We start from the raw sequence: 11685 nt of genomic DNA, 5'->3' as shown, positions 1-11685 counted from the left end.
TAGACGTTCAAGAGGGTCGGGCTGAGGGACACCGCAGATGATTTCGGTGGCCACCGAGCGGAATGGGGAAGGCAGACTCTCTGGGTTCTGCCGGTGAGATAGGAGGTGACCCAGTCCAGGGCTCTGCCGCGGATTCCTGCATTCGATTGTATCATAGCATTTTGTCATGCTAAGGTAATAAAACCTCATAATGAACCATCCACTAGCTTCTCCCCATAAATCAAAATGGAACCTACCTATAAAACAAATGTACCCAAAATTTGGGTAATCAAACAAACAAGATATAAGGACACAAACAACTCTCAATTTAGCCGTACAACAAGTAACTTATCACAGCAAATCATAAGAGAACAAATTATACTTGTTAGCGCGTCGAAGCCTTAATAAGTAAACTTACAAGGAGACATGTCTAGATCGACAAACATTTGGACCGCGTTTGGAGACTTCCCAGTACGAAATATTTTCTTACATCATCAACCAACAATATTAATAAATAATCAATAATAACAATCACTAATCAATGAACAATCAATAAGAATCGAAAATTGAACACACCATTACCTTTCAGTCATGAATAACCACACCAGTTTAATTGAGTGTTAGGATATTTATTTACCTATTAGTTACAATCTGATATCATGTCTGTTAATCTCAATAGCAATAAACTCATCAGAAAACGCTCCTGATTAGCAATCAGAGCACAACTTAATCAATGCATAGACTATATTCATTCAATATTTAGGCACATCATTAATATGAATCAACTTAGCAGCGTCTCATTAGTACATGAATCAACAAAGCAAGATCTCAATCATTTGTCTATTTGCACAAGGTATTAGTGAACACCTTAAATAACCTCAAATTAGCATTAGCATGTTGGGCTTCATGCAAAGCATTTAGTGAACATGAATTTAGAAAACATCTAAACTAAGGCCTCTATCAAAATAGCAGTTGGTACCTAGAAAGAAAAGGCAAACAGACAACCACAATTTGCATCGGATAGTTACCAATCCAACAGATCAGCAAGCAGCGTCAGTCTTCGTCCTCAGGACATCAGTCGATTCACCATCGGCAGAGATAGGACGGGGCAAAGTATTTAGCATTAAGGCAAAGCAAAGTCTCTTTCAAGACGCATAAGATAGCATAGCTAGGGAATGATCACTTCCCTCAGATGGAGGAGAAGATAATATCAAGCAAAGATGGGCAGGGGATGGTTTAAAGTGACAGGACAACTAAACTAAAATATGGCAACTGGCAAAAGTCCTCTAGCAAAAGTCTCATAGCAAAGGAATGGCAAATGGCAAATGGTAGAAGTCCCGGTTTTTCCTTGGGTCACGCCATTAAATCAAAACTGTCTAACTATTCCCTAATTCTTCATTGGATAATATTTGGTGCATCTGTATCTCTGTCCAATAATTTGGTAAGCACCTTGCTAGAATTTTCCACAGTTCACAGTTCCCATATCACGGACTGGTCCATGTTATTGACGTTTTCAACGGTTGGAATGTCAGGTAGAAAATGTTACCCTTTGCGCTCCAGTCAGTGTCTTCATTGTCTTCTTCTAGGAGAGTTAACCTTGCACCTGTCACGAAGTACACTGTTGCATCTAGCAAGAACATTGCCTTGAGCAAGCCAGTTCTCATGAGAAAGAATTTACTACAGCTACACACATACAGCTCCTGGAAAAGTACAACTTCGTGTCTTTCAGGAAAAACAGCACACTACACATTAGAAAATACAATTCAATATGAGGCCAGGCAGTTAGGCCCAAACCCTTGCTAAGTTAAAGGCCTTTTGTTTATTGAAGCAAATTCTTAACACATAACCCTAATTATGATATACTAATACAAATTCGAACATTATTGCATAATAATTCAGAATTAATAAGCCTTTTCATTAGTCTTCGTATACATTGGTAACCACTCCCTGTGGACACATTTCAAACGTGTGCATTATTTTCTATGTTCACACATTTTCTATGCAGCTTCATCACACAATATATTGCAAGTTTTCGTATTAATATTGCTTTTAAAGGACACACTCCAACAATCCATCCTCTGATGACTCTTGTCATCACACAAAACCTTTCCCCACAAATTTTACAATTTCAGTTAAAATTCTGTAATTTCAATTTCTTCACTTATTGGTTTCCCCTTTGATTTTTCCCTAAACAATCTTTCCCTTTCCTTTTCTTCCCTCCTCTTATTATTTTTTGCCTTATTCAGTTTTATTATTTTGCTACTTTTACATGCCACCCACAATCCAAATAGACAAGCTATAACAATCAATATCTCCTGTATTATTTTAGACAATATCCCAAGCCAAATGTTGCTAAACCAATTCCCCACTTTACGCAAAACCACTTCCAGCCTTTTCCCAAACACCAGCTTCTTTCAATTCATTCAAGGCTGTACTATCCCTAGTCAAGTTAGTAAGCATACTTCTAATCTCATTACTATTATCTGGTATATATGCGCAACAATGATTCTCATTAAGCATCCTACAAACTCCGCCATTTTTTGCTAAAAGAATGTCTCAAGCAAGCCTGTTTTGAAGAGTCACAGCCCTCTCCGCAGCAAGTTTAGTATCCATTAGAAGTATAGCTCCTGAAAAATTTGTCAGCATGTTATTCACAATAGTAGACAACTTTCAAATCTTTATTGAGTTCAAAATAACTCCCACTGAAGGAATTATCACCCCAAATATGTCTCCCACTACACCAGTAGCGATCTCTCTCTTCTGTGTAGTACGATGTAATTCAGATAATCTCAGAAACTTCTTTAATTCATCAAGTTCGTATATCTTTGGGAAAACTATCCCCAAATAACATGTCCCATTCCATCCCTTTGGAAGACGGTAATAAGGATTAAGCCCACATATATAGTAGATCCCTGGGATCGCCGGATCCTGTCCATTTAACATGAACGTCCATTTACTCTGAAACAAAAACACATGCTTACATTCACTCATTCCCACAAACACAATGTCATAATATGATTCCGGTCCAGATATACAAAGCTTCCCTATGTGCAATGCATCTAGAGCTAACTTCCCTTGCTCTCTAATTGCAACATAACCTTCATTACTAGCAAAAGCTCGCTGCTGTAATCCTTTTTCTAATTTACCCTTTAATGCTCTCCTTCTATCATCCGTGTGATCTATAAAGCTTTTCTCTACAGGTGTGAGCAAGCATGTCAAGTTATTGCGGTGTGCATAAGATGTACTCATTTTCAATGTCGGCTCAAAGAATCCTTTAACTAACTTTATACTATAGTATATAGCTACATCACTCAAATCTTCTATTATGGACACATAAGAAAACACAAAGTCATGATTAGAATAAAAGTACTGGATCTCCTCTTGATTATAAAATCTTGTTAGTAACAGACTACAACTTATCCCAAAGGTTAGTGGCAAGCTATGATAGGTAACCACTTCTTGTATCAAAATAGGAATCTGTGTACGCACAAAGTAATCCTTTGCATCCATTGTCTCTACATATTCACTCAGCAGGCGATAGAAAACGTTAGTAGAAAGTTCCCCTTTTGCATTAGTTCCTTCATGTAATTATCTTGCATCCAGCTCAAACCTCTCCAAAGCTGTTAGTGCCTAGTAGTTTCAGGAACTGAAGCATTGTTAGCCCCACTCTTATCCATTAGTGTCATACCCACAATCACAACCACAATGAAAATCACACACACAATACCTAAACCAACGCCCAAGTATTTACAACACCTACTCCTTCTATTCTCCTGCCTAGTATTAGCCATGATCTATAAAGAATCAGAAAGTGAAGGATGGTTATTTAAAATAACAACAGAGGATGGTTAATAATTCTCTCCCGCAGCAAAGTCAAAACAAGCAAAATTTTCTTTCAGCAATTATTTACAGCTTTCAATCTCACTCCCAGGATCCCTTGTCAATTCAGGTTAGCAGCTTGTCAAAATCGGTTTCCAAAAGTCAATTCAAGTTCTCAAAGTCTCATCTGGTAAATTCCAAGTCTCTTTTCTCAATTTCAATCTTATCTCAAATCTTTACACCAATTTCAGTTTCTTCAGCCAGACTCAGATGCCAAAGTATTGACATGGGACTTCTCGATCAAAACAAAACGCCAAGAATTCCTGTTGCCATTCGGCTGTAGTGGCATACGCCCATTCAGGACCTGCGTACTTTCTATTTGCTAATCTCTTCCTTTTCAACTTGCGATCACCTTGCAACTCTCCTTCACTTAGATCTTCTCTCCTTGTTGTGTCTACTTCTTCCTCTATGGCATCTTCGACAACCACTTCTCTCCTCTTTACTTGTAACTCTGGCCACTTGTCTCCTTTCAGTGTCTCCTTAGTCTTTGGTCTTTCCTGTGGCACCCCTTCTTTCTCTCTTTGCTCTATGGTGTTTTCGCTTGATGGACCAGCAATCTGCTCAGGAGGAGTCTGGACACTCTGACTCTCCTCCGCCTCAACTCCTTTGCCTTCTGGGTCTGTCAAGTGCTCTGGCTCATTCTCATAATTGTCTACTTCTGGGAGAACCTTCCTCTGACTAGGCTCCCCTGCTGCCTCAGTTGAGATAGGCTCACCGTCACCCCTCTGGATCTCTTCTCCCTCGTCTCTTACTGGAGTGACCAAGCCGTCCTCAACGGGTTCTCCTCCTGTCTCAGTTCCCCTTTGATCACTCTCTGGCCCTGAGACTTCCCTGTCTGTTGTTGGTACTTTCAACAACTCAACTTCCTCATCAAATGGACACGTCACCTTTTTCGTGTGACTGGCATGGATCTAGTTCGGAACTCCTGCACACTTCACAGCAGTGGTAGTCATTAGTATCACTTGGTAAGGTCCCTTCCAACGTGGCTCCAAGCAAGTCTTCCTTACGTGTTTCTTGATAACAACCAAATCACCAGCTTTCAGGTTGTGTCCTGGATCATGAATTGGTGGCAGGGTGGTAGCTTCCACCTGTTGAGAAAAAGAGCGGACCACATCAGCCAGACCCTTGCAGTAGTCCAACACCATATCATCTGTGATATTCACAAGAGCATTCGCAGGCACTGCGGGCAGTCTCATAGCTCAACCCATGAGAATCTCATGCGGAGACAGTCCTGTCTTCTTGTTAGGTGTATTTCTCATTGACATTAACACTAAAGGTAATGCGTCGGGCCATTTCAAATTCGTGGCTGCACACATTTTCGCCATTCTCGACTTCAGGGTACCATTCATCTGTTCCACTAGTCCTGATGCTTCAGGGCGGTAGCTACAATGCAACTTCTGTTCAATGTTCAATGCTACACACAGTAACTTAACCACCTCATTGTTGAAGTGACTTCCCCTAACTGATTCTAAAGAGATTGGGAAACCGAAACGCGGTATCAGTTCCCTAAGCAACAATTTCGCTACTGTGAGGCTGTCATTTCTACGTGTAGGATAAGCTTCAATTCAATGGCTAAAGATACACACAATCACCAACACATACCTCAAACCTCCACACACAGGCATCTCAATGAAATCCAATTGCATTCTGCTAAATGGACCTCTGGGTCTTCCAATGTGGCTCAAGTTCACCACTGTCCCTTTCCCCACGTTCATCTGTTGGCAGATGACGCAATGATGGCAAATCACCTCTGCAGCTTGTCTAAACTTTGGGTTAAACCAGTCAATCCTGAACAACCTGATCAAGGCATCCCTCCCAATGTGTGCTTGGCAATGATAAAACCTTGCAAACTGTGACAAAAGACTGTTCGGCAAGACCATTTTCCCTTCGTCTTCCCTTCGTCTGAATCCCACAAATCATCTGGTCTTTGTATACATCGCATCCCAACCCAAGAGCGCTTCTCATCTTTGCTGGCACGGCCCTGAAACAATTTCAACTCTTCTAATGTGTCAATCACCCTCAATGCATGACCTGTGGATGTCTCATTTTCTTTTTTCAGGTAACAATTCCCATCGATCCTTGAACGATATACAGTTCAATGCGCAAAACCTTGCCACTTGATCCGCATATCCATTTCCCATTGAAACAAAGTCTTGTGACTTCAGGTGTGCACTGCATTTCACCACGGCAATTTCATGAGGTAACTGAATCGCATGCAACAACTACTTAATTCTTTCACCATTTTTCACTGGCGAACCAGAAGAGGTCAAATAACCCCTCTGTGACCATAGTCGGACAAAATCATGAACAATTCCAAATCCATATTGATTATCAGTATAGTGACTCTCATCTGAGCAGATGCAAGCCCTGTAAGAGCTACCAACTCAGCTACTTGAGCAGAAAACACTCCTTGAAGCCAGGACGCTCCCAGGATACCGGAAATCGTGCATACAGCATATCCGTCTCTCAGCACTCCTACTAAGTCTCTCAGACATGAGCCATCAACAAAGATAATTTAATCATTTTCTTCCAATTGGGTATCTTTAATATCAGGTCTTGGTTTGGTGCACATTTATGTTACCTCAAGACAATCATGTTCTACATCTTCCAGATTTTCAACCTCTGTATTTTCACTTGGAAGCAAAGTTGCTGGGTTCAACGCTGTACATCTCTTTACGTTACATTTGGTGACCCCAATATAATCGTCTCATATTTGGTCAATCTTGCATTAGTCATATGCTGTGTCTTCGTTCGCGTTAAAAGGATCTCAACTGAGTGAGGGACCATGACAGTTAAAGGATGTCCCATCACCATGCCTTCACACTGTGTGAGGCTTTGTCCAAATGCTGCTACTGCACCCAGACAAACCAGGAAGGCTGCTGCGACTGGGTCCAAAGTAGCTGAAAAATATGCTACTGGTCTGTTTATACCTCCATGGACCTGTGTCAAGACAGACAAAGAACATGCATCGCGTTCCTGACAAAACAGAACAAAAGACTTTGTGTAATCAGGCATACCTAAAGCTGGAGCCCTACACATGCTCTCCCTTAACTCAGTAAATGCTCTCATTTCCTTTTCTCCCAAAATTATAGCATCCTGACCCTCTTTGTCCGTCAGCCTCTGCAATGGCTTGGAAATAACTGAGATATTCGGGATCCACTGGCGACAGTAACCCACCATTCCTAGAAACATCCTAACATCTCTCCGTGTCGTCGGGGGATTAATCTGTAACACTGCAGTTATTCTTTCTCTGGATAACTTCCTTGACCCTTTCTCAGTTTGATGACCCAAATACTTCACTTCTTTCTGACAATATTGCAATTTCTTTGGGGATACCGTGTGTCCATTCTTTCTCAAGTGATTCAGTAAGGCAATCGAATCATACTTGCACTCGTCCCTTGTTTTGGATGCAATCAACAAATCCTCAATGTACTGTGCTAGAGTCGATTGGAAAGGCAGTGCCAATGACTCCAAATTCTTCTTCAGTATCTGATTGAATATAGAAGGTGATTCCGAAAACCCTTGAGGAATTCGACACCAACTGTAGACCTTGTCCAAGAATTTAAAACAGAAGAGAAATTGGCTGTCCTCCTGAAGAGGCACGGAAAAGAACGCTTGGGACAGATCAATTACTGTGAACCATTCTGCATCACATGGAATCTGAAACATAATCACAGCCAGATTTGGCACCACTGGGCAACATTTCACCACTATGTCATTGATCTTCCTCAAATCTTGGACAATCCGAACCTTCCCACAAGGCTTTCTCAGTCCCATTATTGGTGAGTTACATGGACTGCTCAACACCTCTTTCAAGACTCCCTGTTTCACAAATTCTGCAATGATTTGCTGAACCTTTATAAGGACATCTTGCTCCATATGATACTGCGGTATCTGGGGGAACACAGCGTTTGGCTTCACAATGACTTTGACTGGCTCTACTCCTTTTATCAGCCCTACTTCTTTCCCTGTCAAATCTCACACCTTTTCTTGAACTGTTCCCTGTAAGTCTGCTAGGAGATCAGCCACTGTGAACATTGGAAGAAGTTAATCAGAGGATATTCCTCATCTGTGGCCTCAATTTCTGGCTCTGAAACCTGTTCCTCCCCTTCATCGTCACTGTTTGTCTGGACCTCAATTCCCTCACTGGAACAGGTGATTGAACACCTCGTCTTGCACAATAAGTCTCTTCCCAGTAGGGATACAAGACTTGAATCACAAACCACAAATCTGTGTAATCCCTGGAAAGTGCCAAGCTCAACTTGAACCGAATCTGTGATCGAGTTAGTCAGGAGTTGGTTTGCTACTCCTACTACCTTAACCGTCTGTCCTGAAAGGGGCAGTTTCGGAACCTCTGCACTTCTGACTGTGGAGCGTGTAGCTCCTGTGTCAACCAAGAATGAAACCTTTTGACCCATAACCTTCCCCTGAACGTAGGGTCCTCTCTGATCTACCTCTAAGGATGCTGCAAGCCTGCACTCTTCTCCATCTGAACTCCCATCCGACCATTCATCGTTTATTCCATTCTCACCACGCAATGGGTATTGTTGCGCTGAGTGATTCTGATTAAATCTTTGACCCGTGACCTGTTGAGGAAGCATCACCTGTTGCTGTTCCATTGGGGCTAAAGCCACTTGCATTTGCTGTCTAGGTACCATGGGGACCTGCTGTTGCATTTGTTGTAACTGCATTGGCTGTATACGTGGCATCTGCACCTGCTGCATGGATTGAAAGCCTTGCATTTGATTCACATTATTCGGAAAATTTGGATTTGGACCTCTAGATCTTGGTCCTCCCATATTTTGGAATGAACTGACATTATTGCTTTGTTGAATAACACCATCCTGCACCATCATTGGGCACTCCCGTTTCCAGTGTACAACGACCCCGCAAGCATGACAGGGTCACAGCTTCTTCATTCGCTGTGCATCGTTTTGATCTACTACAGTGTTCAAGTCTGGACTGCGGTTCACAATACCTCCTCGACCTCTGCCTCTCACCTGTGGCTGAAACATCCCGTTTCCCTGCGGCGGCTGTACCATCTGCTGTAGAAAACCTCCCTGCATCCCTGTCTGTGCTGCCTTAATTTGCATCACCATTGCTTTCTCCTTCAACTTTCTCTGCTTCAACTCAATCTCATCCCTGCAGTACTTCGCATACTGCAACACCTCATCAATCAACTTTGCTTGCCAGCAAATCAAATGATTCTTAATCATCTGGCCAATCTCAGGTATCTACCCTTCCACGAATTTGCACACAAGGTGGTTCATGTCCTTCGCCTCAATAACCTCTGTGCCGCTGTAATGTTTAAATGCCTTCAACAACCTCTCATAATAGGCATGTATCGACTCCTTGACTTCCTGAGCCGTTCGATCAATCCTTTGCCAATCAATATTCTTAGGCGAAACTCTCGTTTTCAGAAACTCAATCACCTTATAATAATACTTCATCACATCAGAAGATGGTGCACCTGTGCTTCTGTCCCTTGCTGGTTCCTCAGTCGGCCAATCTACGTTCCTTTTGCACTCAATCCACAAATCAGCTGGAACTATGATCTCAAAGAGAGTATTCAGGTCTTCCCAAAGATACTTCGCAAGCTTCACAAACCTGTCTGTCTGCTGATACCACTCTATTTGTTTCTCCCTCAGCCTGGGGAAATAATTTGTAAATGACAGAATATCACCTCTAGTCCACGGTACATGGATAAGAGCACCTCCGGCAGTCTCTCTCATTGGTAACATCTTTACCGTACTTGTATCGGGTAATGTTTTAGCTGACTGCTCTATGCAATCACTCTTCCTCTTGTCTCTTTTCTTCGCCCATCTGCCTTCCCACTTCTCTAAGGCTCCCCAAACTTGTGCCCTTTGCAGTATCTCCTTGAGGTGCGCTTTCATTCCAGTAGACCTCATGTGTTCAAATTCCTTTGGCTCAAAATCTAATCTGTAACTTCTCTTCAAATGCTTGGTATTCTATAAATCTATACCGTACTTGTCTGCCAAATTTGCCAACCTCTGGTACACCTTGCTCACTTCTCTAGTTATCTTTGGGCACAAGTACCTCAATTCCGTGTATGACTCTAGCCTGTTCACACCCATGCTCCCTTCAACAAGTTCATTGGCTTCCATACCCAACCTCACATGGTTCAGGTACCCCTCTCCTTCCGCTCTCCCTGCTGCTCCAGGAGCAGTCTTTGGAGTATTAAGCTTGCCTAACCAGTCGGTCAACTGTTGTACCGTTAAACCTTGCAATTAGATATTCCCAGCTTGCGCTAAAGGTGTCTGTGGTACATTCGCATTCGATATCTGCGGTGTCAGCAGTCTCGAGCCTGATTGTCTCATAGCATCTGGAGGAGCCCCAATCAGACTGAAATCTAACAAGGACCTAGATCCTTCAAATGTCAGTTCCACTGGAATCGTCCCTTTGGAGCTTCCTACGAACCCTCCTCTTGTCGTATCTTGTGTCATTACCCCTTGATCGCATACTCTAGGCTTCGCCTGCGCATATAGTGGTACTGGTGGACCAATTGTAATAGGCAAAGATATGGCATCTGGTGTCTGTCTGTTTCCCAAAACCTGTGGAAGACTAACACCCATATTCTGGCTCATCACAGGTGTCATGTCTGACTGCGGTCCTGTGACCGAAGTATATCTCGAGATCATTTGCGGCTGCACCTTGGGCAGTAAAAGTGGAGTTGATTCAGTTTGAATCAACTTTGGTCTTGCATATACCGGTTCTGTCGGCACCATCAGATTAGTGGCAGTCTCTAAAATGGGTACATCAGGGTAAAGCCTCTGAACCTGTGGCGTTTGCAACTGCGGTTGCATAACCTGGGGGATGGGCATGCCAAAACTACTCTGCATCGGGACGTGTGTCGAGACAGGACTAACCTGTGTCGGATTCATTGTCGCCTACTCTTGTATCGAACCTGTAGACATGCACTGCTATTGGGGCCATTCTTGTCTGCCACAAATGGTGGTGGACGATCATTTAGTAACTGATTAAGGAATTCATCATCGTCTGAGTCCTCTGTCCCTATTGAGGACTTTCTAGCTTCTTTGTCTCTGGAAGGACTTTTGTCAGTCTTACGAGTAGCTTTCCTCCCTTTGCCTTCACCCTCTTGGGCTATCACTGGAAACAGCTTAACCGCGTCTAATGTATCTCTTCTCCAAACTTTCTGTACACAATCCCATCTAGCCTCCGCTAGTGTCTTTTCTGCTCTCCTCATTCTCCTCTCATTAGCTCACAGATTGCTAAACCTTCAAACTGTACTGGTCTCGGAGGTGGCTTCAGATCATGTAGCGCCATCCGCAAATTTTCTAAAATCCTCAAATTGAACGTCCTATTTACAGGAAACGCTAGGCTCCCACTTTTCTCCATCGCTTTGCACCATTGCTTTAGCCAAAGACATGGAGCGACACCCTTTTCCTCCATTACAATATAAGCTGGTGTACCCTCGGGCGGTGTAACCTCCCCTACACTTGCGGTAATATATACGTCTCCCCTCAAAGCGCTCTTTAAAGCCTTGAAAAATGTCATCTTTACGTCTTTTATTTTGTTCACAATCAGATCAGGAAGTGACTCTAATTCCCAGAATTCTCTTCGCCTACCTTCTCAACCAATTGCCTCTCACGGACGGCTGTCAATCCGTGCGTGACCCTTCTCACTAACCAACCTATCCCAGCGCGGCTCCAATGACGTCACACTCACACGCACTGCGGCTGACAAAGTCTTGCGGCTTGTCTTCCCACTCTCGATTCACACAAAACTAAAGCAATATATTGCGAGCACCAACCAAAATAAAACTCCAATTTGCCGGTTTACTAAAGG

The sequence above is a fragment of the Pleurodeles waltl genome, chromosome 3_1 (assembly GCF_031143425.1).
Source record: "Pleurodeles waltl isolate 20211129_DDA chromosome 3_1, aPleWal1.hap1.20221129, whole genome shotgun sequence".
NCBI classification, from domain to species: Eukaryota; Metazoa; Chordata; class Amphibia; order Caudata; family Salamandridae; genus Pleurodeles; species Pleurodeles waltl.
This window is presented reverse-complemented; position numbering follows the sequence as displayed.